This window comes from Aquarana catesbeiana, linkage group LG04 (assembly GCF_042186555.1).
Source record: "Aquarana catesbeiana isolate 2022-GZ linkage group LG04, ASM4218655v1, whole genome shotgun sequence".
Lineage (NCBI taxonomy): Eukaryota > Metazoa > Chordata > Amphibia > Anura > Ranidae > Aquarana > Aquarana catesbeiana.
In genome coordinates this window covers 324165025-324178777 of record NC_133327.1, presented here as the reverse complement: position 1 = coordinate 324178777, position 13753 = coordinate 324165025, and positions in this window count along the sequence as shown.

Here is a 13753-nt window from a genome sequence, read left to right as displayed (position 1 = left end):
GTGAAATAAGGGAAAAAAATGAGTTCCAAAAACTCTTAATGGATTTGCAGGTCCACATGATGTGCATTAAGTTACCTACACTGCCACATTGTATCCAACTCAAGGGGGGGCGAATCAGAGTGCCATTTAGATCGTTTATATAGTGTGCGATAGTTTCTATATAGAATTTTTATTTCCCCTGCATTTCTGCGGGTGGGGAAGCCCATTGAAATGAATGGGTTGTCTTACACGTAGCATGCAGGCACACAGATGTGAACCAAGAGCTTGTTCACATATGAGGTTTGGAGATGGTAAAACCACACATTTGGGCTGTTTTCATCACCCTCAACTGCTCCTCCTTTAGCTGGGGGTGTACTCTGAGGTGAATGGGGCTTACTGCAACTACCGTGCAACTGTGTGCATTGCACGCGGTTGTGGTGTGGTGCTGCTGCATTTAGGGTTTTAAAACAGGTGGGGAGGAAGGCAACATATTGCCTCTTCACCAACTGCTGAATGCCTTTGAAAAGCAATCTGAGCATGGATTGCTTTTCAGAGGGGTAGCAGTCCTTTCTGATATTACGAACAAACCCTGATAGTACAGGAAAAGGGGTCAGGGCTAAAAGTAACATGCATACGTACTGTACATGTAAATATTGAACTGCGAACCATGCATTCAAAGTTTAGCATTACAAACGCACAGTTCAAAGATTAGTAGTAAGGAGTAGCTGTGTATAAATACATTTATTAAAAAAAAACAAAAAAACATTACACTTACATAACACTTGTCGACAATAAGGGCACTTTCACACTGACTCACTGCAGTTTGGCCACAGCGCAGGTGTAGCACAGGGTACCCGTGATTTTCATGTGCGTTACCTGCGGTTTCCCATAGACTTCTATTATGTGCTGCTTTTTGGTGCTTTTTCTGAAAGTGCACCAAAAATGCAGAACATAATAGAAATCTATGGGAAACCACAGGTTCCCTGCTCTACACTCACACTGCAGCCAAACCGCAGCAGGGCAATGTGCAAGTGGAATACAAAATAAAAAGAAGCACGGTGCTATAGTAGCTACAGGCCCATCAATACCACATAGAGTATATATATAATCACATGAAACAAAATAAAGTATTAAAAACCACATATCTACAGTATATATAAATTACATGAAATAATACCAATCACCATGCCTGCAATTAAACCAGTCATGCTAAAAAATTACTGCAATCACAAACATTGTTATACCTCACAGATGCAGCCCACTGAAACGCCTCCTCCCTGTGTTTTTTTTTCACCTTTCCTCTCACACCTGCATGTGCCTTCCCAGCTACACCAGCAGAAGAGCGCCAACCAACAGATCCCAGGAAGCGCTAGAGCGTATCCCGGAAAGCTGTGCGTGTGCTCGACCAGCCCTTAGCAACCGATGACCTAATCGGTTTGCAGGAAGCAGTCGGGAGGCCCTCACAGCTGTCTGAGTGCCTGTGGCAGCGAGATGTAAGTTCAAGACAGTGAACTGGCATCACTGTAATCAAAAAATGCTTAACCTGTGGCAAGAAGAATGTTTCACTAGATGTCTGCTTTAGTTGGGAAATTTTTTGGTCATTTTACCACGGCACCCCTGGGGACTCTTCATGGCACCCCAGTTGAGAAACGCTGCTTTACATTATTACAGTGGTTACAGATTGAATGGAAAGGTAAAATTTAATAATGTTAAATTACAAAATGGCTTAAGTAACATTTATATAATGTATTTTATGCAAAAGTGGACATTTCGTTTAAACAGACAATCATGCTTGGTGTCTTGTTTTTGAACAATGTAACAGTATTAGAATTGCAACATTGTAGATTTGTCTGAGCTGCGACTTTGTGCAGATTGGTAATCCACGTGTTATTGTTAGTAGTTAGTTTTCAACTAATATTTGTGTTACATGCAGCATAATGAACTTGTTCTCTTTAGCAGGTGGATTTCCAACAATTTTCTGTTATTAAGCCAGCATTGTTTTTTTTTTTAATGACTTTAGGTGTTATAAACCATGTTACTGTTGTTTTTTTTTATTATTTCATTACACAATAATGGCTGAAAAATTCTAATAGAGCTATCAGTCACTCTGGGTGTTTCCTTCATCTACTTGTCAGAGTAAAAGACAGCCTTGTCACCTGTAATGTCATATTAATACAGTGGTTTTGACATGTAAGCTTAGAAACTCAGACAATATTTTACTATTCTCTCTTGATATTAAAATACAGTCTAGCCATGCCTAACAAGTGAACTACTACTTTTCTTTATCTGAATGGCGCCAAGGCGTTCCCCAGATCTTTTGAAAAATATACAACATCTTGAAGAAGGATACGTTTAAACCCACAGAAAAGGGTATCAACATCATTTAAATGCGAAAAGTTTCAGGAGGGCAATAGTTAATAGACTTTTCTTTAGCTTTAACAAAATTATTACCATATTGACAGGAAAACTCTTCTCCTGAGATCAGTCAAACTCCAGGTGTCATAAAGTAAAGGTGATTTATTCAAATGTACTGGTACAAATGGGTGATGCTTACATGCCTAAAGAGAAAGCAGGAATCACACACAGAGGGATGTACAGCCCCCTCCTAATACTTGCAATATACAGCTATAATGCTTCTATTGGCTGAGAAAACACTGATAGCTCCTGGTACATCATGGTTAGGGATGAGCCGAACAACCCCCTGTTCGGTTTGCACCAGAACATGCGAACAGGCAAAAAATTTGTTCGAATACGCGAACACCGTTAAAGTCTATGGGACTCGAACATGAATAATCAAAAGTGATAATTTTAAAGGCTTATATGCAAGTTATTGTCATAAAAAGTGTTTGGGGACCTGGGTCCTGCCCCAGGGGACATGGATCAATGCAAAAAAAAGTTTTAAAAACGGCCGTTTTTTCAGGAGCAGTGATTTTAATAATGCTTAAAGTGTATAAATAATAAAAGTGTAATATTCCTTTAAATTTTGTACCTGGGGGGTGTCTATAGTATGCCTGTAAAGGGGCGCATGTTTCCTGTGTTTAGAACAGTACCACAGCAAAATGACATTTCAAAGGAAAAAAAGTCATTTAAAACTACTTGCGGCTATTGAATTGTCGGTCCGACAATACACATAAAAGTTCATTGATAAAAACAGCATGGGAATTCCCCACAGGGGAACCCTGAACCACGGGTGACCCCGCCCCCCTCTGTCGTCACGGGGAATGCCACAGGGAAGTCCCCGTGCGTCAGAGGGGGGCAGGGTCTCCGTTATTTAAGAACCGTCAGAAGATGAGAAGCGTCACACAGCGGGAGCCTCCCATCATGGATGCGGAGCGGCCCGAGAAGAAGGGAAGAAGTCGCCGCGGAGGAAGTTGCTGTACAAGAACACCAGAGGAAGAACCAGAAGAAGAAGATGAAGGAAGATAGAAGAACGAAGATGGAAAAAAGAAGACTTTAAATAAAGGAATTGTCAAAAATTGTCTCTTGTCATTTTTAACATTTTTGACAGTTTTTTTGTGAAATGGTTGGGGTACCGTACCCCCTTACCATTTCACACGGGGGGGCGGGATCTGGGGGTCCCCTTGTTAAAGGGGGCTTCCAGATTCCGATGAGCCCCCCGCCAGCAGACCCCCACAACCACCGGGCAAGGGTTGTGGGGATGAGGCCATTCTCCCCATCAACATGGGGACAAGGTGCTTTGGGGGGCTACCCCAAAGCACCCTCCCAATGTTGAGGGCATGTGGCCTGGTACGGTTCAGGAGGGGGGGTGCTCTCTCGTCCCCCCCTCTTTTCCTGCGGCCTGCCAGGTTGTGTGCTTGGAAAAGGGTCTGGTATGGATTTTCGGTGGGACCCCACGCCATTTTTTTTTTTTAATTTTGGCGCGGTGTTCTCCTTAAAATCCATACCAGACCTGAAGGGTCTGGTATAGATTTTGAAGGGGACCCCCACGCCACTTTTTTTTTTAATTTTGGCCGGGGTTCCCCTTAATATCCATACCAGACCTGAAGGGCCTGGTATGGAATTTAAGGGGACCCCCATGCCATTTTTTTAAAAAAAATTTAGTTCGGGGTTCCCCTGTGGGGAAATCCCATGCCGTTTTTATCAATGAACTTTTATGTGTATTGTCGGACCGACAATTCATTAACAGCCGTGAGTAGTTTTAAATGACTTTTTTTCCTTTGAAATGTCATTTTGCTGTCAGACTGTTCTAAACACGGGAAACATGCGCCCCTTTACAGGCATACTATAGACACCCCCCAGGTACGAAATTTAAAAGAATATTACACTTTTATTGTTTCACTTTAAGCATTATTAAAATCACTGCTCCTGAAAAAACGGCCGTTTTTAAAACTTTTTGCATTGAGCCATGTCCCCTGGGGCAGGACCCAGGTCCCCAAACACTTTTTATGACAATACCATGCATATAAGCCTTTAAAATTAGCACCAATTATTTCTCCCATAGACTTTTAAAGGGTGTTCCGCGGCTTTCGAATTTGCCGCGAACACCCCAAATTGTTCGGCGAACTGGCGAACAGCTGATGTTCGAGTTGAACATGAGTTCGCCTCAAACTCGAAGCTCATCCCTAATCATGGTACATACTTTATTGCTAATCAGTGCTTCTTTACAATTTGTTACCATATATGGCAAAGCTTCTTACTTTCTAGTCTTAAACAGCTATCATTCTATTATGTACTATAGGGTTAGTTGAAACAAAAAGACAACTGCAGGTTAATGCAACGTGCTCAGAAGCCATGTTCAAAATCAGTCTCCGGTTTTAAATACAATAGTCACACAATAAACATTTAAAACTTTTCTAACATATATCAGACGTGCTTATTGCATATGACAGTGCAAAAAATAATTTGACCTGCAGGCAAAAAGATTTTAGTTTACAGATATCAGATCAATTAGGAGATGAAGAGTAACCTCACTTCGGACATCGCCGTTGCTCTTTTTATCTGTTTTACTGTTGCCTCATCATATCAGGTGAAAGCCCGTAACCACGAATGTTGATCACATCCTAATTAAATAAAGTAACATATAAAATGTTCTGTATATATACTATATAAACAATGCTTAGCATAAATGAGTACACCCCAACAGATTTGTCAGAAAAACTATACTTCCCTTTCAGAATCAACATTTTCTATGGGACACTATACTACCAAATACTCCCACAAATGCGGGCCATTGATTGCAACCAAGATTTGTTAATTTGCACACACAAAAAAGTATTTTTCCTAACAAAATCATTCAAGACCCTGTTGCAAAAATGAATATACACCAATATAAGTCTTAGGAGCAAAGTTAAATTTTAGACAACAAAATCCTAATTAACAAGAATTCAACTACTAATTATTCATTAAACAGGTGTCCAGCAGACAGTTGATCATAAAAGGACATTACTTAGCAAAAAAAACCCATTTCATTCTGTCCGCAATGGCACCACATGGAAGAGAAATGTCACAAGAGAAAAAGAAAAAAAAAAAAAGATTTCTTTACAGAAGAAAGGTGAAGTCTACAAGAAGATCAGCAAAGCTTTACTTATCAGTCAGAATACTGTAGCAAAAGTGATACAAACATTTAAGAAAGATGGAGCTGCAACCATCTCACAGAGGCATCCAGGCCATCCACGGAAGTTAACACCTCGACAGGCGTGTCTTCTCATGAGAAGGGTTGAAGAAAATCGCCATGCAAGTTCACTGCAGTTAGCTAAAGAAGTAGAAAGCCAAACTGGGGTGATTGTTTCCTATGACACAATACGGCATACACTGCAGAGAAATGGCATGTATGGGTGTCGTCCACAAAGGAAGCCTCTCCTAAAGCCCATGCACAAAAAAGCCTACCTAGAATTTGCCAGGTCCCATGCTGAAAAAGAAGAAGACTACTGGGACTCTGTACTCTGGAGTAATGAGACCAAGATAAATGTTTTAGGAACTGATAGCTTCAACTGTATGGAGTCCCAAAGGTCAGGAGTACAAATTAAAATGCATGGTACCTACAGTGAAACGAGGTGGTAGCAGTGTTCTTCTGTGGGGCTTCATGAGTGCTACTGGTGTCGGGGAGTTGCATTTCATTGATGATATCATGAATTCACAGATGTACTGCTCTGAATTGAAAGAGAAGATGCTACCATCACTTTGTGCCCTTGGTCATCTTGCACTTTTACAACATGACAATGATCCAAAACACACATCTAAGGCCACTGTTTCATTTCTGAAGAAGAACAGGGTGAAAGTGATTCAGTGGCCAAGTACAGTGTATGCCTCCTGGTCTGAATCCAATCGAACACTTATAGGGAATTCTGAAGAGACAAGTTGAGCATCACTCTCCATCCAGCATCCAGGCTCTAAAAGAGGTTGTTCTTGAGGAATGGAAAAAGATATTGCAGTATGTCTCCAACTTGTTCATTCCATGCCTAGAAGACTTGGGGCTGTCCTTAGAAATCGTGGAGGTCATACAAAATACTGATGTAATAGTTTTTGTTGTGGGGTGTATTCATTTTTGCATCAACTAATTTCCGTAAAACTGAACATTTTGCGATCTAAGTTATATTATTAACCTTATTTTCATGTAATGGAGCTAAACAAATGTTCATTGAGACATTGATTAAAATCTTACTTTTCAAAAGGGGTGTACTCATTTATGCTAAACACTGTATGTATGTATGCATATATATATATATATATATATATATATATATATATATATATACACAGTATCTCACAAAAGTGAGTACACCATCACATTTTTGTAAATATTTTATTATATCTTTTAACGTGACAACACTGAAGAAGTGACACTTTGCTACAATATAAAGTAGTGAGTGTACAGCTTGTATAACAGTGTAAATTTGCTGTCCCCTCAAAATAACTCAACGCACAGCCATTAATGTCTAAACCGCTGACAACAAAAGTAAGTACATCACTAAGTGAAAATGCTCAAATTGGGCCCAAAGTGTCAATATTTTGTGTGGCCACCATTATTTTCCAGAACTGCCTTAACCCTCTTGGGCATGGAGTTCACCAGAGCTTTAGAGGTTGCCACTGGAGTCCTCTTCCACACCTCCATGACGACATCACGGAGCTGGTGGATGTTAGAGACCTTGCGCTCCTCCATCTTCCATTTGAGGATGCCCCACAGATGCTCAATAGGGTTTATGTCTAGAGACATGCTTGGCCAGTCCATCACCTTTACCCTCAGCTTCTTTAGCAAGGCAGTGGTTGTCTTGGAGGTGTGTTTGGGTCGTTATCATTTTGGAATACTGCCCTGCGGCCCAGTCTCCGAAGCTAGGGGATCATGCTTCAGTATGTCACAGTACATGTTGGCATTCTTGGTTCCCTCAATGAACTGTAGCTCCCCAGTGCCGGCAGCACTAATGCAGGCCCAGACCATAACACTCCCACCACCATGCTTGACTGTAGGCAGGACACTCTTGTCTTTGTATTCCTCATCTGGTTGCCACCACACACGCTTGATACAATCTAAACCAAATAAGTATCTTGGTCTCATCAGACCACAGGACATTGTTCCAGTAATCCAGGTCCTTAGTCTGCTTGAGTTCAGTAAACTGTTTGCGGGTTTTCTTGTACATCATATTTAGAAGAGGCTTCCTTCTGAGACGACAGCCACGCAGACCAATTTGATGCAGTGTGCGGCGTATGGTCTGAGCACTGACAGGCTGACCCCCCACCCCTTCAACCTCTGCAGCAATGCTGGCAGCACTCATACATCTATTTCCCAAAGACAACCTCTGGATATGATGCTGAGCACGTACACTCAACTTCTTTGGTCGACCATGATAAGGCCTGTTCTGAGTGGAACCTGTCCTGTTAAACCGCTGTATGGTCTTGGCTACCATGCTGCAGCTGTTTCAGGGTTTTGGCAATCTTTTTATAGCCTAGGCCATCTTTATATAGAGCAACTATTCTTTTTTTTTCAGATCCTCATAGAGTTCTTTGCCATGAGGTGCCATGTTGAACTTCCAGTGACCAGTATGAGAGAGTGAGAGCGATGACTCCAAATTTAACACACCTGCATCCCCATTCACACCTGAGACATTGTAACACTAATGAGTAACATGACACCGGGGAGGGAAAATGGCTACTTAGGCCGAATTTGGACATTTTCACTTAGGGGTGTACTCACTTTTGTTGCCAGCAGTTTAGACCTTAATGGCTGTGTGTTGAGTTATTTTGAGGGGACAGCAAATTTACACTGTTATACAAACTGTACATTCACTACTTTACATTGTAGCAAAGTGTCATTTCTTCGGTGTTGTCACATGAAAAGATATAATAAAATATTTACAAAAAAGTGAGGGGTGTACTCACTTTTGTGAGATACTGTGTGTATGTATGTATGTATATATGTGTATATATATATATATATATATATATATATATATATATATACACACCTAGATTCCACATCCCAAAAGTGAGTTAGCATGTTTTGGAACATGTCTTGGTGGTTTGTATAATTTGGTAAATCTAAAAATATTTGGAAAAAAATTCAATTATTGGCAAAATTATATTTGGTAAATCTAAAAATAATGACATGACCATGTTCAGTAAATCTAAAAATAATGACAAAATGTTATGTTGTATTGTTTACACTTTCATTAAATTCTTTTGAAGCTGTGTGGAATATGAAGTTCCCTAGGGTGGTTAATTTTAGAATTCATTGTGGACTGTCACTATATTTAGGTACATATGCTGCTTTCATAGCTTTCAGATTTTTGTCATCTTGATATTTACTCTGTAAAGCTTCAGGGTATATAAAATATTTAAAACATTTTTAAAAATGCTATTTATTGTATCAGTTAGAAAATCTAAATGTTATCTTCCTTTACAATTAACAATACATACTGTAGCTATCACTTAGCTTACTTTTACAATTCTATAGTTGTATAGTGAAAATGGAACAGCTCAAAACAGCATTTTGTTTAATAAAAACTAAAGAAAACAGAGAAGGTAAATACATGTTACTAAATGCAGTATAATGTATCATGTTAACTAGTAAAACAGTCAATAAAAACAACAGCTTTATATATTAGAAAAAGGCAACATTGTGACACGTCAGAAGTGGGTACATTTTTTATTTAATGCTTTGCCTTAATATTACTATTCACACTATTTTGTAGTATTACGAGCTAGATTTATACGTAATACTTTAAAGATGCAATGTATTTTTTTTATTGTAACAGTATTTGTTTTTTTAAATCACATCTTATTGTAAGAGTTAACGCCCAAGTCTGATAAGGCCATCTTTCTGTTGTCTTTTCCTATCAACATGTTCCTTGTCATGTAGGGCACCTGATGTGAATGCAGGGCACCTAATTGCCTACAGTGATGCCCTTCTATCTCCCAATCTTGATTGCTACTATATAGAGAATTGCATGAGGCTTAACAGAGAATTGCATGAGGCTTAAGTCAATTAAAATGTAGGAAAAAAATGTTAGTTGCATTTAAAATATATTTAGGAATTACATGAGTGTATTCAATGGTGGGTTTGTGACATCTGTTTGACGTTCAACATTATAATAGACCGTTTAAATTTTAACATGGAGCTATGTTTGGGATGGATAGATGAAGTAGTGAAGAGTTTAAAAGCATAAGCAGATGCAACACGGGCGAATCATCTCCAGCAGAAAAAATACTTGGTAGAGGCTTCCATTGACCCCTAGAGAATTGCTCCTTCATTGGCCCAGAATGCTGCCAAATGTGCCTCAAGAGAAACATTACACTGGTCTGCTAGCGAGGGGATCATTTTCAGTAAAACAGGTATGTGGAAAGTTAGCAGTCATGTCATGGTACGTTGTCACAAGCAACAGAATTGCTCACATTGTATGGCCCCTTATATTTCCTGCAAAAAATGCTTATTTCAAACTTTAGATTATCTTTCCCTTCATCATAACTTCACAAGAGCTGTCCATGATTCTTGTCTGTTTTTATAGGAACTCTATTAATGTACTGTAAATCAGGGCGCACAGTCTGTGCAGATAGCTCTTTTTTTGGGTGACAGATATGTACACATACATGCATAATCATGAGTATGCTTATCTATGTACTCAGCAGACACCACTGGTATTGCCCTCACCTCAAACAGTATCTAATCTCTTCTGTTACATAGCTAATACTGGATAATTGAGGGCTTTAGTGCTTTATTTTTTTATAAGGGTACTTGTATAGCAAATGTTCAAAAAAATGTCTCTAGTGCTTGACAGATATACATTTTTGTTCCCTTTTGCCTGGAAATTGCAGAGTAAAATTTATATCGGGAGTTTATTAACTTAAAAAATAAATGCCTTTAGCTCAGGAAGCTTATAAAGACATATTTTTGGTCTTTGTAAGTAGAACGTCAGCTTTGCAGATGAAGCAAACTTTGTTTCAGACAGGTCATAATTATAAAGCTTTTGTACTACTTCAGCACTTAAGAAGTAGAGATAAATGATAGAAATTCAATCACAAGCTTATCGCTTCCAATGTCACCAGGTTGTACAATACAGAAACAGACAGCAATTGCTAATTCATGGCATACCATAGCCCCAGGCTAACCTGTGCCTCTACACCCCTGGTAGGCAGGTGCCGTTTATCTGTGGATAAAGTGTGCTGTGACATACACAATGATTCCTTTGTGTGGTTAGTAAAATCTGCTTTGTCTGATTAGCAAGGTTGCCCTTTAACAGAGTTTGATTTGTGTGGCATAAGGGCAGGGCCGAACTGCTTTCCCTTCATATGGAGGCAACTTCTACAATAATTTATTGTGCCTGTTTTCCTACAATAGATAAAAAAAAAATATCTAAACCAAGCAAACACGGGAAGCTGATTGCTAAGATGAAAGCCTTTTAGAGCATTAGACCTTTCATTTTCCATAAATTTGCTACAAAGTTTTAAATCATGACTGAACTTGTGGAGACAAAGTTGCAAATTGGGTATTCAGAAAGACATTCATAGCTATTGGAAACTCTTATCTTAAATTAACTTACAGCTACTGTCACCCTCTTATAAAAAAAACTATAACATGTCTAATGTCTGTGGATATTTACAGGCTGTTTATATATGTAGATAAGCCACCAAGGGCAGCTAAAAGGACAGTTCAACCAGTGGTTCAATTTGTTGGAAATTGTTTGATGTTATAGCACATAAGGATGTGACCTGTTATACCCCACAACAACTAATTAACTTTTAGCTTAAAGTGATACTAAAGTCTTGGGTTTTTTTTAGTTACATTTAACAAACATGTTATACTTGCCTGCTCTGTGCAGTGGACTTGCACAGAGCAGCCTGGATCCTCCTTTTCTCGGGTCCCTCTTTGGCGCCCCTGGCCCCTCCCTCCTTCTCTTTGGTGCTTCATTACTCTGTTATCAGAAGAGTCACTTCTGACAAGCTCTCCGACACATGAGATAAAAGCAGCTTGTTGGGGAGGGAGCTTAGAGGTAAATTAGCAGAGAGCTTGTCTATTCAGATTACAGCTTTGCATGTTCCTTCGTTCCTCTGCCTATGTGGAGGGCGTTGTGTGCCTTTCCTCCAATCAGCTCACACACGGTGTAAGCCCAGACTCCCCACCCACTGCTTAAACAGGAAGAAAGATTTCTAACACCATCTGCACTTTTCAAAACATGTAGAAAGCTGAAGACTTCAGATATACAAGTAAAACTTATGTAGGGAGATTTGTTTCATCTCTGTGTATCATCTGAGGTTATTCACTTCACTGGGTATATGTGAGGGTTTACATCCACTTTAATGCTTTTCCTGCATTAAGGTAAAAATGACCCACTACTTTTTCTGCCTCCCCTCCTCATCCTTAACCACTTCAATACAGGACACTTTCACCTCCTTCCTGCCCAGGCCAATTATCAGCTTTCAGCTCTGTTGCACTTTGACCATCACAATTGTGCGGTCATGCAACACTGCATACAAATTACATTTTTATAAATTTTTTGAGACCAATAGCGCTTTCTTTAGGTGGTATTTAATCCCCACTGGGGTTTTTGCTAAACAAACGGAAAAAAAACTTAACATTTTGAAAAAAAATCTTTTTCTTCCTTTCTGTTGTCAGATTTTGCAAATAAGTAATTTTGCTTCTTTACTGATGGTTGCTGATGAGGCTGCACGGATGGGCGCTGATGAGGCTGCACTGATGGACACTGATATTGAGCACTGATAGGCACTAATATACTGCACTGATCGTCATTGGCTCTTTACTGTGATCAGTGGTGCACTGTGTTCCTTTGGTGCACCACCGATGCGCGGCAAGATGACATTATATGACGTCCTCTCAGAACAAGAGCAGTCCCGCCCGACCCTCATTCTACAATGACGATGGGCAGGAAGCAGTTAAACACTTACCTGTCTCCTTTCTTACTCCAGCACTGTCCCTTACTGTAGCAGCACTGTTCTCTCATTGTATTCACTCTCAGGATACACTAGGAGCATAGGCTTCTTCTGCTGTCAGTCAGACCAATCCTGTCAGGAGAACATATGGGGGAGAAAAAGTAGTAAGACTTTTTTACCTTAATGCAGGGAAAGTAAAAACATTTTGACTTTTCTGTATAGCCACTTTAATTTGCTTAGTTTGCAATGCATTCATTTGATTCTTTAAGTCTACATGGCATGCAGCTTGCTATGGGGGCAAGCTGCAATCTGCAATATCCTTGCACAGAAAAGCTAAGTTTTATACCTTTTTTAGTGTAATCAAAAAAAATGTTGCCTCTAATATCACTTTAATGATTTGTTCATTAATACATTATTCATTGTATTTTTTAAAATGTAAATAGTATAAGTACATAAATACTGAATGCTAATTTGGTATCCTGCATGCAAATATGCTGACAAGCTGACAGAACAAGAGAACGGAGACATGAGCTTATCAATCTGCTGCTCCACCTTTCCTGTTTGAACCAAATAACTCATCCCTACAGACCACCCACCCATAATACAGCACATTTTACATACATATGGATAATTACAGAATTTCTCATTGCCTCCCTCTGGAGGCTCTTCTTGATCACTGAGAGTCTCCTGACAGCTATTCCTATCCACTAACCAGCACTGCCACTACCTACTGTAGGTCCTGACACTTAATGATCCCTTCCTTCCACGCCTCCTGTGTTTTTAAAAGTATCTGTTGCTGGACCAGGCTACCACTCTGTGTGGTTCCAAATCATGTGATCAACAAGAGTATCCAATCATGCTGTTCACTTGCAAAAAGAGAATGCTTGTTATTGTAACATGCTTTCTATTTAACTCCTATTTTGTACCAAAGCCAGAAGCATGAGGATGAATTCGGGGAAAAAAAACTCCTCAACCTGAAATAAGTAGTCACTAATGGTTGCCCATTGAAATGCTCCCTGTAATTGCAGCAGTGCTCTGTGTCAGCTCCAAAATTAAACAAATCTCAGCCCAATCCTCTCCGAGTCACTTGCCCTTTCTTCCCCGGTGATGTACAGTGGGTATAGAACAAAATCACCTCTCTTTAAATAAATCACATATTGTTGCCTTGCAGCCTGAAATGAAGACAGAGACAGTTTTTGTTTTATACAGCTGTATTTACTCAGTGCAACGTATAACATCCAAGTGCAATATATAACACCATGTCAGAAAAAAATAAACAAGATGCAAAAGCAGAATCACTGAGTTGCAAAAAGGATCAGTCCCTTGTGTCAGTATTTTGTTGAACCACCTTTTGCTATAAAAACAGCCTTTAGTCTGTTGGTGTTATTTGTTTCACTTGAATGTTATAAGTTACACTGAGTAAAAAACAGCTGGA